This window comes from Protopterus annectens, chromosome 1.part1 (genome assembly GCF_019279795.1).
Source record: "Protopterus annectens isolate FY-2018-M chromosome 1.part1, PAN1.0, whole genome shotgun sequence".
NCBI lineage: Eukaryota > Metazoa > Chordata > Ceratodontiformes > Protopteridae > Protopterus > Protopterus annectens.
In genome coordinates this window covers 294,323,069-294,337,490 of record NC_056726.1, presented here as the reverse complement: position 1 = coordinate 294,337,490, position 14,422 = coordinate 294,323,069, and the positions used below count along the sequence as shown (strand labels likewise).

Here is a 14,422-nt window from a genome sequence, read left to right as displayed (position 1 = left end):
GCCCAGCTTAGTAAGTTTATCTATGACTCCAGAGTGGGGGATGGTGTTGAAGGCCTTGGCGAGGTCCAGATAAGCTGTGTGGATCCTCCCTTGTGGGCACTAAGCCTGAGGTGAGGCTATGATTAAACACGACACTTAGCTGGGGTGCCACTTCATTTTGTAGTTCTTGTAGTACACAGCCTGGGATGTCATCTGGTCCCATGGATGCTGTATTCTTAGCTTTGGAGAGTGCTGTTTCTACCTGTGTGGTTGTGATTATCGGAATTTGGCAATCTTTTGGTATTGAGATGGGCCCTTTAGGGGTTGAGAGGGGAGTGAAGTTGGCACTAAATTGATCTGCCAGGATATTGGCAATATCCTTGATCAGTATATTTAATGCCATTTTATTGTAGCTCAGAGCAGATTTGAGCATTGCCGTTTAGATTCTTGACATAACTATAGAATGCGTTGTGGTTATCTTTGGAATCTTTGGCAATTTTATTTTCGTAACTAGCTTTTGAGGATTTTATGAGGGATATCAGCTTCTTACTAAGGCTGGTGAGGGAGTGTTTTGCATCCTGGGATTTTCCTTTTTTCTGCAACAAGTTTCTTCCTTCTGTTGTATAGTTTGTTTATAGCAGGGGACCACCAGATTGGCTTACTTTTTTTTTGGGGAAGAGCATCTTTGTTCTATTTGGGATGGCATGATTCATGTAGGATTCTGCAGTCTAACTTCCAGATCCTGTCTGCATGGGTGTTATGAAGTTTGTCAATTCTGACTTCAGTAGCATGAAGTTGGCTTTGGAGAAGTTTTTTAAGGAGGTTTCCTTACTGGGGGGTGGGGGTGGGATGTGGATGTCAAGGGTGATTTGCTTATGGTCAGACCTGACCAATGAGGGGGTGACCACTGGTGTGGAACACATATCTCCCATGTTGGTAATGACCAGGTCTAGGATATTGGAGCCCCTGGTGGGACAATGGATTAGTTGATCCAGGGCGTTGGGATTTATGAATTCCAAGAACCGTTGGGAAAAGGAGTTTGTACCAGAGTAGTTTTCCCAATTAAAGGCAGGGTAGTTGAAATCAGCCATTATTAGGGTGTTTGGTTGTATCTTAATATTTTCCATTATGTTTAGGAAGGTGTAGTGAGAATCTCTGGGTATGGTGGGGGATCTGTAGCAAGCTACAATTTGGATTGCAGTCTTACCCAGTGTTAGTTGCACCTGGGGAATTTCAGATGCATTGTGTTGGGCAACTAGTCTGGGGGTGTGAATATCCTTGGTGAATATGGACACTCATCCACCTTTAGTGTTTCAGTCTTGGTTTTGTGGCCGAAAAGTGTGGTAAGAATTGTAGCCTGGTATTGCAGGGGTGCTCTCTGGAGCCTTGAACCAGGTCTCAGTCACTGCACAGATATCTATGTTCTCCATTTTTAGGAGTGCCTCGAGAGAGTGCATTTTGAGGTTGACTTCTAGCATTGAGTAGCATTACCTTCAGATCTTGCATGTTTGTATCTGTTACAGTGGTGGTTTTATCCTTTGAACCTTGCCTAAAAAAGGCACTATAGGAGTGGCAAGAGCTTTAGCCAGTAACCTGAATCCCAGGGGTGACAGGTGCAGACCATCTCTGGCAAAGCATCGTGGTTTGTCGATCATGTCTTCTCGGGCAGACAAATACTGGATCCCCTTTGAATGACACCAGAAGCTTAGCCAATTGTTGAAGTCAATCATTTTGTCCTTATGCAGTGGTATCATTCTGGGTGAAGGCAGGATGCTACTCAGGGCTAGGGTCATACCTGCCTGGGTCACATGATCCAAGAGCTCTTCCATGTCTCTTCATGTAGTCCAGGGAGGTACATCTCAAGTCATTTACTCCAGCATGGACAATGACAGAGTCATATTTGTACTTGTAGTGGAGTGACTTGAGTGCATGCATTATGTGGCGGATCCTGGCACCCGACAGGCAGCTGACTGTAATTTTCTCCTTGTTCAGCCTGGTGAGTGGGACATCAGTGTGCCTGACGAGTCACCTATGACTAAAGTGTTGGGTTCATTGTCTTGCCTTAGGGGCTGTTGGGTGGCACACTGGTGTTGTGAGCTATGTGTCACTTTGGTTTTGACTGGTGTTTGTTTGCATTTAGTCTTCGGAAGTCCTTGTTGCTTGGGCAGGTTAATGTTAAGGGCCTCCGCATATGTGGGTTTAGTGTTGCTATGTGTGGGAGTTGATGGTGTGGGTTTTGAAGGGCTATGAGTTGCTAGAGGTGTAATGCAGGTGTTCGCCTTCTCCTCTTGACTGTGTCTAGCACAGTCTTGACCGGAGAGAGCTTTGCTTACAGTTTGGCTATGTAAGTGCATCTCTTACTACTACTACTGCTACTACTGCTACTACTACTACTGCTATTTCTTCTTCTTCTTTAAGGAAAACGTTAAATATTATCTTTTAGTAAATTTTGCAGGTTGGGCACAGTAACTAGATCAATATTTCCTTTACCTTTGTGATCCTGGGAAGCATCCTATCTTAATTTTCTACCTCAAGATTACTGATTTTGAGTCTAAATCCAGAAGTTCAGAATTTAGAGGAAAACTATGAATGTTTATCATAACAGTGGATCTTTGAGACTTTTTGAGGATGTTTTTGGAGAGCCTTCTCTTGCGCACCCCCCCCCCCCAGTTCCTTACGCTAGGTAGGGAGTTGCTTTTGTTGGGCATTGACTATGCATGAAGTTCTTGGAGTAAATCTTCAATCATTAGTCCAAGAACAGGGCTTGTGTGGGCCTAGTTTTGGAACTTGCTTGGAATAGCATTCTCCTAACACAAATGGTCCAAGTTTCTGCAATGGGAATGTAATCTTGGAAGATCCATTGTTATGGTGAATAGTCACAAAATTGGTATCTCAAGTATGAGAATGAATGGGTCACACAGCTTGTACTTTAGATTATTTTGACCTACAGAAAATTGAGGTGGGTGGACTAGAGGCTTGTCTTGCATCCTTAAGTTCAACAAGCATTTTTTTTTCTTGCACAAAAATTTGAGACATCTTTGTGCACTGTTTGGAAGTCTTCCTGTATAGGAATATATGTAGGAGTAAGGCCATTTGTTTATAGAGTAAGTGTACGTGATTGTACAAAATATTCTTTTGTCTTGCACAGTAGGGAGCTTGAGTGCTTTTAAGTGTCGGCACTTGTGTCTCTCTTGGGGGGGGGGGGGGGGGATTCCCTGTTTGTGCCCAGAGGCTGGGTTGTATTTATGTTGACATTCTGCTTGGAAGATTGTTGAGGCTAGTGCTTCCTACAGGTTGGTCTGCACTCTACCAGGCTTCTTAGGGGTGAAACTTTTCTCCTGTTTTAAGGAGGACTGATATTTACACTAGGCCTATCTCAAAGGGAAACTTAAGGCCAGTGGAAGATGCATGTCTGAATTCCAGTGTGGGGACGCAACTATTCACATTACATCCACCATATTGGCTTCATTTGTTTGTCCATCTTCATCCCATGGAGCAACCAGTTGGGTTCTACTTTGGATGTTGAGTAGAAGCCTCAAGGAGAGCATGCACCAGAGTTGCTACCTAGGAGCAAGAGATTTGGCGGTTCCATAGTTTTTACAACCCTTAATCACATGTGTCAAAATTTAATTCTGAATCTGACTCTAATACCTGACTTAGTACACACTTTTTACGTTCATTTACAGAGCTCGTGGCCCAATTCCCAATGTATGCAGTTACACGGTCACAGTCATGAGTCCTGGCGCAGTCTAGAGCTCAGTGTTTTAGGGTGATAGGGAGTTTGGATGTTCGTAGCTGCTTCTCTTAGAAGATCAAGGTATTGAGACTGTTATACCTCAGACTGGTAAAATGTTTGAGTCTGATTTCCTCTTCCTCCTGAGGTGATGCTCTATTTAAGAGGTTTGTATGGTGTTTGAGCTATTGTTTTGTAAGTAGCAGGACTGTGGGCCATCATCTCGGAACTTTGATCAGATCTCCATTGAACCAGGCTTTGATATTGTACTGTACTTGGGAAATGCTTTTGCACTGCTTACCCCTACAAAGGTTGGCGCTTGTATTGTCCTATTTTTCCTTAGACAGGAGTAGTTTACTGAGTGGCTGATGATACTTGTGAAGTAGTTTCTGATAAGAGGGATAGCTCCTTTCCTGAAGAGATTAAAGATCCTCAGACTGTACAGGAGGATTAGGGGACAGATTCAGGGGATACTCCTCTGATTTCTGAATCAGACTCTTAGTTTCTGACCCAAGGTTCTCTTGTTTCCGTTTCTAGAATGTGCTAGTGTGTTCAGTGGGAAAGCACTGTGGTTTCTCAGTCCTTCACAAAATACTGTGAGCTGTTCTAAAATGAATTTCCCAAACCTGCACCCATTCCTTCAATTCTGGTATCTTTGTGTGTGTGCCACTGCCTGCAAATTTCCTGACAGTTGGACAGCTGTCCCTAAAAAGTTAGATGGGATGTATTAAGTTCCTCAGCCTATGTTTTATATACTCCAAAACCTGATGCTGCAGCTTTAGCTAATAATTCTGCAGCTAAATGCTTTTCCAGTTGCACTTTCTGATAAGGATGGGAATGGGGGGAAGTGTATGCTTCTGTAATTTTGATTTTTTTTTTTTTTTCAGTATTTTGAATTGTCAGGCTTATATGTTAAGGTTTGTTCCAATTGTGAAAATGAATGTCTTATCTGCAGTCTCTTATGAGGAAAATTTGCTTTTAAATAGCTTAATGTCTTGAATTGCTCAAGTCAGTTACAGTGCTGTTTTGAGGAAACTTGCATAGCTATGTTCATAGAGCCTCACAGATTATAAAAAAGTAAGGTTTTAAATTCTTTGGACAGAGATGTAGTCTTTGGCCCTGCTGCTGCAAAGGATAAAAGTGTGGTGAAGGAGGTAATCTGACGTAGGGAATCTCACTAAGGTTGTCAGCTCTCCTTTTCCACATTTTCCAAGGGGTTCTTTTGTAAGAAAATACAGTCTTAACAAAGAATTCTTTAAACTGCTAAAATCAAGGACAGTCCCCCTCCAGCTCGTCTTTTATTCCAGAAATTCTGAATCGCCACTTTTCTCTTGTTCCAGTTTCAGACAAATGGATTCTAACCGTCTCTCTGTCTGACTGTCTCTCTGTCTCTGAATAAATAATATGCTGTTTGGATCCTCTTATTTTTTTTTTCATTTCATCTTTCTGTCCTCCAAGTACAGTAGATGCTACCTGTATAAGTAGGGGCCTTGCTTACAGAGGCAGGGTAAGTGCAAGCAGTCCATATGTAGAAATGGTTTACAAAAGAGAAAATGGCAGCAAGAGATTAAAGGTGAGATCTGAGGGTCCACAGTGTTCAATTTTCTATCAAGGATCTGCTGTGACTCTGCAACCCTCCTCCCATTTAAAAACCCATCCGGGCCTTTGTTCCTTACCCACTTTGTTACCCCACATTGCTTCAGGATGGGGGATGGCTAGCTTCCTCTTACCATTATTGGTCAAACATAATGACAGATCAGGGAAGTAGATATTGTGGCCAGACCAAAAAACAAGGTTTTCTTTTTGTAACAAAGGATCAGGAACTTCAAGTTGCCTCCCTTGCAGAAATGTTGGCACAGTAAAACATATCCTCAGGACAGTAAACTTAAGGGGTTTATTTAAGATGTTCCTTGTACCAAGAATAGATGGAGCTTGGAGATCTCTTCTAGATTTTAAGGCTAAGCAATTTCCTAGACTTTTCAAAATATTAAATCTCTATTTACAAGCTGTTTTGCAGCTTGACCATCATAGATTCCCAGTGTCACTAGACCTTAAAATTGCTTACCTCCACGTTCCCATTTTCAAAGGATCTGGGCAGTATCCAAGGTTTGTGGTTGAGGGGCTGCTACCACAGTTTACCTCCTTGACCTCTTTGGTTTAGAGACTGCACCCAGAGGTTTTACAGAATCTGTCCTCATGGATGTCCTGCAGTGTGTTTATTAATGTCTAGCTATACCAGGATGAGTGCCTTAAGTCTGGCACATGACTCTGGAGCAGATGTCTAGTCCTAAAACATGGAGTTGATAGTGGACTGTTTCATCATACTCGGCGTCTTTCTCAACTAGCAGAAGTTCAGTTTGTAATCAGCCAGAACTGTGGTCTTCCCGAGTCCCTACTAGATGTTAGCATAGTTAAGGTCTACCTACCACGGAATAGTTTTAGAAGCCCTCGCCACCCTCTTTCATGACACGAAAGAATGGTGATAGCTAGACACTGTGGATATTTTGGGTCACATGGTATCTGCCATGCTAACAATAAGGAACAAAATTCAAGCTATAAACTAGTTTACACTTCCTGTTCTAACGTTTGGGGTGATTGACTCACCTCAAAAGGTATTGGATCAGTTGGATAGGTATGCAAGAAAAATGCTTCATGCTTGTATATTTTTTGTCCTGAAGGAGGTATGAGCCTCCTTGAAGCTAGTTTACACTATAGATCTGCATTTGTTGAAGTACATGCAGATCTGTTGACTTCACTAGATCCAAACATAGTGAAAGTTTTAAAATGTGGACAAGTCCTAAGATGAATTCCTGCTTAGTGTTATTGTAAGCATATTGGTGTGAGGTGGAAATGGAAATAAAACCAGAAGTAGACAAAAAAACAGGCAGCAATTGAATATGCAAAAAAAAAAAAAATTTATAAGAAGGATCAGGTGAGAAGGCAAGAAATATGGAAAAGGCTCAAGTATAGTTGTTCAAGGAGTTTTCTGTACTTGCAACCTCATGTCGACCAGGATCTGATGCAAGAATAGTTAAGGAGAGGTGAATTTAAACAAAAAGATGGAAGGTTAATATTGGTGGCCCAAGATAGTGGACTGTGTACACATTGGTGTACAAAGTCCATTGAAGATGTGTGAGAGTCACGCAGCTTGTTGCTGGATGTGATACACAAATGATTGAGGGTCTGTATACTGAAAAGCGTAATAATGTGGCAAGACTGTTGCAGTGGGGTTGTGCAAACATTATTGAAGTAGCTGAGAAACATTGGAAACATGAGCCGCAAAGCATTGTAAAGAATAATGAAGTTTATATCGCATGGGATCGCACATTACCAGCAGTTCAAAAATAGATATGAGAAAATCAGATTGTATAGTCCATGAAAAGCAGACAAAACTAGCATTAATCATAGAAATTACCACACCCAGTGATTAGTGCCTTGTGTACAGAGAGAGTCCTAACCAGGATTTGCAGGCAGAAATGAGTGCAGTCTGGATGAAGGATACTCTGACAGTAGTTGTAGTTCCAGTTGTAGTAGGTCTTATAAAGAAGTTATAGTCTTATTTAGGTATGCTACCAATGCGTGTAATTGCGTATGAATTGTAGAAGGATTCCGTTCTGGGCACATTGTAGGTGCTGTGAATAGCAGTTCTGACCAACATCAAAGATTTAAAGTTCAAGAAATTAGTATTGTTGTAATCATACTATGACTGAGGAATATTGTCCATTCCTGTCATGGTATTAGAAACTCAAAAGACTTGGAGAAATTTAACTGACAGTAAGCCTGGCCAAGTTTCACATGGCAACTACAGTGGTTACAAAGGAGTACTTTGGTTCCAGCAGTCTCCAGCTGTAAAATGTGCCAACCCAGTCCTACTGTCTATCATGAGATAATTGGAATAGTAGGTGCATACCCTTCAGTCTGCCTCAAATAATTTTTTTAACCTTGGATGCCTCAAATGTAACTTGTAGATCAAGTTATGGACATCACAAGTGAAGGGCACCTGGAGTTCCTGAGGAGTGGCACGTAAATATCAAAGAATTGATGGGTGTCATTCAAACGCTGTAACCTTTCAATGCTGTCTGGAAATGGTGGGATCCCTTAATATCCTCACAGGCATCACTGCAGTTAAAATTGTATGTAGATAAACAAGGGAAGCATGCTCTTACCACCTCTGAAGGTTAACTTTTTACAGCCTGAGAACAGGTAGTGAAATCCAATGTTTATCTGAAAGCAGCTTATAATGACGGGCAAACTCTGTAGTGGACTACCTATGTAGGACCTCAGTGGATCTACACAAGTGCATGATAAATGAGGCCAACTTCCTAGATGCCATGGACAGATTTGTACAGAGGACAATTTTGCTTCTAGCACCAGATAATTATGAACATGGTGTTCCAGAGCAACAAACAAGCTTTGGCAATGTGTGCCTTCTCCATTCAGTGGCTGGGTGTATTTTGTTTTTGTTTTCTCTACCCTAGCTCCACATGGTAGTTTAAAACATGATGGAGGAGAGTCTGGGAATTTATTTTAATCATTGATGAATTTAATTGGCAATCTGAGGAGTTCTGTGATGCCCACAAAATATATTGGGAGCTTCTTTGTCTACCAGAACCAAGACCTCCAAGTCATAGAGACCTTGAAGGATGTCTTAAGTGTATTCCTGGAATTGGACTCCTAACCTCCTGTTCCTAGGAAGCCTGACTCTCTACAGGATTGTTGATTTGTGTAGTATCTGTAGAAAAATCCCAATTGCTAATCCAGCTCTGGTGTCCCTGGATACCAGCAAAGGTTCTACTGTTTTCTAGCCATACACCCACTTCCCAGTGATAGGGGGAGGATGAGATACTGGATCAACGTCTGCCACCGTAGCTTTCAGGGCCTAAAACTTTCAGACATATATGTTAAAGTATCAAAAGACTTGTCTCCTGTATCAGTGGAAGGGCAAAAGTGGGGAGATGGAGGGTAAGGCCTTGATAAGATGCTACTATTGTCACCTTTTTCCCCAAGTAAGTTTCTCATTGTTGGTTTGGCTGTGATGCAGTGTCTGTATCATGTGAGGTGGCAGCACCCTGAGTCGGTCATTGGCAGACCTGCCTGGTTGAAGACTTCGCCTCTGTGAGATTATTTCAGAACACATCTCCCCAGTGCGCAGTTGGAGAAGAAGCTGTTTCTTGGACCCTGGTTGAACTTGTTTTAAAAGACTGTGGAAAGGCCATTGGATCAGTGAAACAGTTGCTTAATTTCCTTAATTATGACTACAGTAATCCAGTTAAAATAATTGTATGGTATGTATCCTATGAATGATAGCCAGTCCACAAAGCTTTGGATTCCTTTCTCACTCGCTGTACATCTACCCTTTGCTTGAGTATATGCTGTTATAAGAGGGACATACAAGAGCACCAAAAGTAAAAAATTTGCAGTATTTCTACTTGGGCAGACAATTTCTTAGCTTATCTGTGTGAGTGATCGGCTTCAGGTACAGTTATGGCAGATGAGTATTCTGATTGGGGACCCTTCCTTTTGTGGAAAAGTTTCTGTTTAAAAAAAACTGCTGAAGTCTGTCATGAAGGGTGAATGTTCTTGCAGTGGATGGATTTTTTTCCCAAAGGTCATCCATACTTATCCCCCCAAAAAAAAATAGTACCTACTCCTAAAGTTATTAGTAGTAGATTATTCTCAAAAGTATTAAGAGAATGTAAATGCCTTCAAGGATTAGTGGTCTGGGTCTAATATTTCTGTAGAGGTGCTTTTGCAGCCTTCATTCTAGCAGTCTGGTTGTCCTAGTCATTCTGGTGTGACCCCTTTGGAGGCCTGTAAAAGATTAAATCTAAGTATGTTCTGTCAGACTGTGTCCCAAAGATCCTCCTTTCAATTTTAAGTCTTGATGAGTCTATATGCCTCTGTCCTCCACCTGCACCCTGGCCATACTTCCAAATTTGCAGGCAGTGCCTCCTGTCTTCACCTCTGGAAACAGTTAACTTCAGATGCCTGGGTTCTGAAAGTATTCCAGAATGGTTAGACTACAATGGGCATCCCTTCCATCTCACACAGGGGTACTTCGCACTGCAAAGAAAATGTAGAACATTTGTTTCTTCAAATCCTATCAGATCTAATATTACAAGGAGTGGTGGGAACCCCCTTTTTTCCATCCCAAAGAGGCAGAGGCTTTATTCAAGAATAGTTAATTTCTGATCCCCAGAAAAAAAGGCACATGGAAATCTATTTTGGACCTCTCAAAGCTAAACACCTTTATTTTGGTCACAGAATACAAGATGCTTACCTTATGAACTCTTTATCCTTTCGTGTTTTTCAAGGCCTTTTTTAGTCAACCTAGACCTTAAAGATGCCATTCTGCACATTCCGGTTTATAAAGAAAACAGGTGTTGCTATAGAGTCTCTGCATTAAGATTTTACTTTCAGTTTACATCTGTGCCCTCTAGCGTTTCCACTGCTTCGAGTTTTCACAGAATGCCTTGCCCCAGTCAGTTTTTTTGCAGACTTTAAGTCAATCATTTTCCTCCTGTTTGACTGCGTTTCCACTTCCTCCATCCAAGACACCGTAGCAGCTCTTTAGTTCACATTTCATCTTTTTGCCAGGCATTCATACTAAATTTAAATCCATGTTTAAAACCTTTCTCACAGGATACTGTATCTGGAGTGTCATAGACAGCATGTCGTCTATCTATTGCCTTCCTCCATGCAAAGTTTTGTCTTTCCAGCTTTGTCTTTAGTTTAGCCCATCAAAGTATGTCCACAGTAAGATACTTTCTCAGACTTCTGGGTTGTATGGCTCTATCTGTTCTAATGGTCATTTGCCAGACTCCACATGGAAAAAAAATCAATGGTACCTTAAATCATTTTTAATCCAGAATCTTGGTCAGTTATCTTCAAATTCCAGTGCTCATTTTTTATAAAGAAAGGTCTTCTTTTATGATGGGCCACTCAGGTCTTATCAAATCCAGGCCTTCCAGTTACTCCCCCCTCCTATTGCTGAGTAATGACAGGTGCTCTGGACTTAGCAAGGGGTGGGTGAGGGGCAGTCTCCTTTCAGAAACAGGCGTATGATTCTCAAGATGATGGCTCAAAAAAGCTAGCGCAACTCTATCAAATGTGGATCCCCTAGATCCCCGTTTCCAGTAGACCACAACACAGTTATATGCTTTATAAACAAGGGGAACAAAGGTCATACCCCCTTTGAGGCTAGCCGTAATTGCCTGGGAGTTGGTAATACAGAAAAGCTTGCAGGTCACATACATTCCAACAGATTAGAACACAATAGGGGGACACTTAGAGCAGGTCAAGGATATATCCTCACAACTGAATACTGCAGAGGATGCCTTTCAGGAGATTACCCACCTGTTGTGGAACTCCACCGTTAAATCTTTCTGCCTTCTAGCTCAACAGACAAGTAAACCATTTCTGTTCCACACCACCTTTTAAAAAGACCTGGAAAACAGATTTGCTTTTTTCCCATTGAAAAGCATGATCTTATCTTCCTTTTTTCCTTCTTTCCTCTGTGCTGTCCAGAGTTGTTCTAATGTTAAAGATGGACTTGCCAAAGATTCTTCTATTAACTCCTTTTTTGGGGTTGTCAAATTTCTTCCCAAAGAAACCTTTTTAATGTTCCATGTACAGTCTGCTTATCTTAAGAGACTGGATGTGCTCTTTGAAAACCCCAAGACTCCTGAGTATGCACTGGAATTAAGCAGTCCGGGAGGTTGTATGCATCCATGGTGTGCATGGTTTTCTTAGTTCTGAAAGTTGCAATGGCTGCATTATTTCCTCATAGATCCATGTTAGTTTTTCCTTTTTGGTAGGCCTAAGTCATAGTTGATGTGGCCTTTTTCAGCTCTCTGGGTGCTCACCAAATGTATGCCAATGGTTGCACTTTATCAAAGGCTGCCATATGAAGGTGTTTTATTACCTGGATAACTGGCATTAGAAATCAACCTTTCCCATGTTGAAAAAGCCAAGTTTCTTTTATGTGCTGGAGACTACAGTGAACACTACAAAGCCATATTAGAAGCTGCCTGTCACAGGTTGTATCCTGTGCACATTGTCCTGTATGGTCTACAGAATTTGATCTCCATAAACTACTCAGTTTGCTCATAATGGTATTCTGTTTTGAGGAGCTTGACTGAAGTCTTAATATATGTGGCTCCATTCAGTGTTGAGGTCTGTGGTGGACCTTTAGAAGTTCAGTGCTCGTAGTTAGCATATATCTGTGACAGTACAGTTCATTTTTTTTCCAGTGAATTATCAGGTTCAGACTTTGTCTTGTGGTTATGTGCCTGTGCACCTCCAGAAATATGTTACTAGTGTTGTAGAGTGGCAGTTAACACAGAAGATCTAAAACTCTGAGCTGTTAATTAGCTGCTTCTGTGGACAGAGTACGGAGTTTGATTCCTTCTACATTTGTGTGTGTACTGTCACAGTGAGCAAGTCACTTAAGCAGGTAGTACTCCAAGGTTTGCCTTTGGAAGGCATGTTCTCTCCATTGGACTTGTTAACAAGTAGTTAAAAATTTGTGTTTTTCCAATTTGGCTGCACACTGATCATCAGCTTAGTTTCATCTCTTCATTGTAAAAAAAAAAAAAAAAAACTGATGAGATAAGGGCACTACTGCCCATCTTAGTAAAATTTAGTTACGGACTAGTATGTACACTGCTTAGATTCCAGCAAAGAAGCCTTGAGCGTGAAAGAGAATACGCTACAAAAAGTAGAGAGATGACACTAACTGGGAAGAATCTTGGAGTTGTTCAGCAAAAAGCAGTTAAAGTTTTGGCTTTGGTACAGGAGATGGCTACCAGTAATTTAGAGGAAAAAGGTCAAATGTGCTTAGAGCTGATTTGGTGTACTTCTTCAATTTTATTTACTTTAACTCCAATAACAAAAGGCTAGAAAAATGGAAGACACTCAAACTGCTATTCAGATAAACTGATAACTGCAAAAATCAGAGGTTGAAATTAAGAAAAAGCTGGATGAGTATGAGACTCTCAAGAAGAGCTGTTATGGTAGAGTTGGAGGAGAGAGAACCTGTTCATTTTTGTTTTCCTTTTCTGTTTTGTTTTAAGAAATTCAGGCATTACGATGTAAAAAGGAGAAAGGCCAGACTGGGGTGGGCGATGGGGTGTAAGAGTGGACAGATTATAGTTTATGTACAGTTGAAATGTTTTCTTTTGCTTTTGCGTAGGTGAAAGTCTGGATGGATTGATGGCAGTATATGCCATTATGTTTCCATGGAAACAAGCCGACTAAAGGTAAAGGCAGTAAATCAGGAGGTTTGGACATTGTTTACGGTGAGAGTAATAAAATTAAAAGGTACAAGGACAGCTCAAGTTTGAAATTATTGGAAGTAAATAAGAGCAGCTTTTATGATAACTAAACATTTTTCATGCATTTACTAGAATAATTTATAATTTAGTTTTATTTTAAAGATGGTGCAGATTTTCTTGGCTAAAAGTTAATGTTCTGAAAGCATGTAAACTGTTTTTCATATTTGGCAGTGGAATAAAGATAAGACCAGATGGCCATCAGTTGGTGTGTAAGTAGGAGCACAGGCTGTCATTTGTTTAGTGTGGACAATGTTGCACATGGGTGCAGCTGTCCAATTTGCACCAGTTCTTATCAGGAGGGTTCAATTTTTTTTTGTAAAAATGTGACATGGGTTTAAATGGAATTGACAAAAACAACTTTGTAAAGGATCAACCTGCCGGACATTAGTGGGTATTTGTTACACAAAAGTTGGAAGTACAGATTTAAGAAAGCTGTTGTGCATAATAGGTGGTAGTAACTTATCATAATGGCTATACTAAACATGTATTTTGGAACGTCTGTGACTTCACAGGTATAGACAAACATATAAGAGTATTTGAATTATGAAATGCATGATGCAAATAGCCATGCTTCATTTGGTAAGTTCATTTGGTAAGTGGGTATGTGAACTTGATAATAGTATTTCTGGATGGATATTCAGCCGAATGTCAGAGGCAAAGGAAAAGTGTAGTAAGTCTACTAATTTTCAAGAGAAAAAAAATTACTATGTAAATTTATCGAAATTTGATTATTAATGGTAGATTTGTGGTAGTAAGGGGCTATTGACAAGGGAGGAGTATTATGCTGATATGTTTACATTACACTTAAAACTGTTATCTAGCTTAAGAAAATTTTGGGAGAAATCAGCTTTTCATAGGAAATATTATTTGTAGGTGGGCACTGGAACTTTATTTGCAGCAGTGAGGAAGATGTCTGAGTGACCTAGAAGGGAAAGTGTAACAAAAAAGGGTATACATCTGAATAAAATTTATGAAAATTTTTGGTGTGGAAGACTTTAATCAGTAGTAGAAACTCAAATTTACATATTCCCCAAGGTACAATAACTGATCTACACTAGACAGAATTTATATTCACTGGAGCATGTACATTTAATTAAAGGGTTTGACATGCATCCAATAAGTACTTCAGGTCATGCGCCAGTAACAATTAGTATAAAAATGCAGGGTAATTAAGTACAAGTGATTCACTGGCACTGCTGTCTTCAATAGGTATGAGGGGATTAAAAGAAATGAGTAATGAAAATTCAGTGTTTTTAGAAGATAATTTCTTCAGAAGTTTCAGCTAGTGAGTGGGATAAAATGAAAGTGGAGTTTAAAAATGGGGTAGAAATAACTTGCTACTTAACCATATCTTTTTCTTTTAGTTGGAGAGGCT

General features: G+C 40.5%; 1 protein-coding gene across 1 annotated transcript in view; it reads left to right on the top strand.

Moving 5' to 3' along the window:
* LOC122804616 (putative RNA-binding protein Luc7-like 2) overlaps positions 1-14,422 on the top strand; it is a 1,326,948-nt gene that overhangs the window by 46,344 nt on the left and 1,266,182 nt on the right. The gene's annotated exons all lie outside the window — the stretch shown is intronic.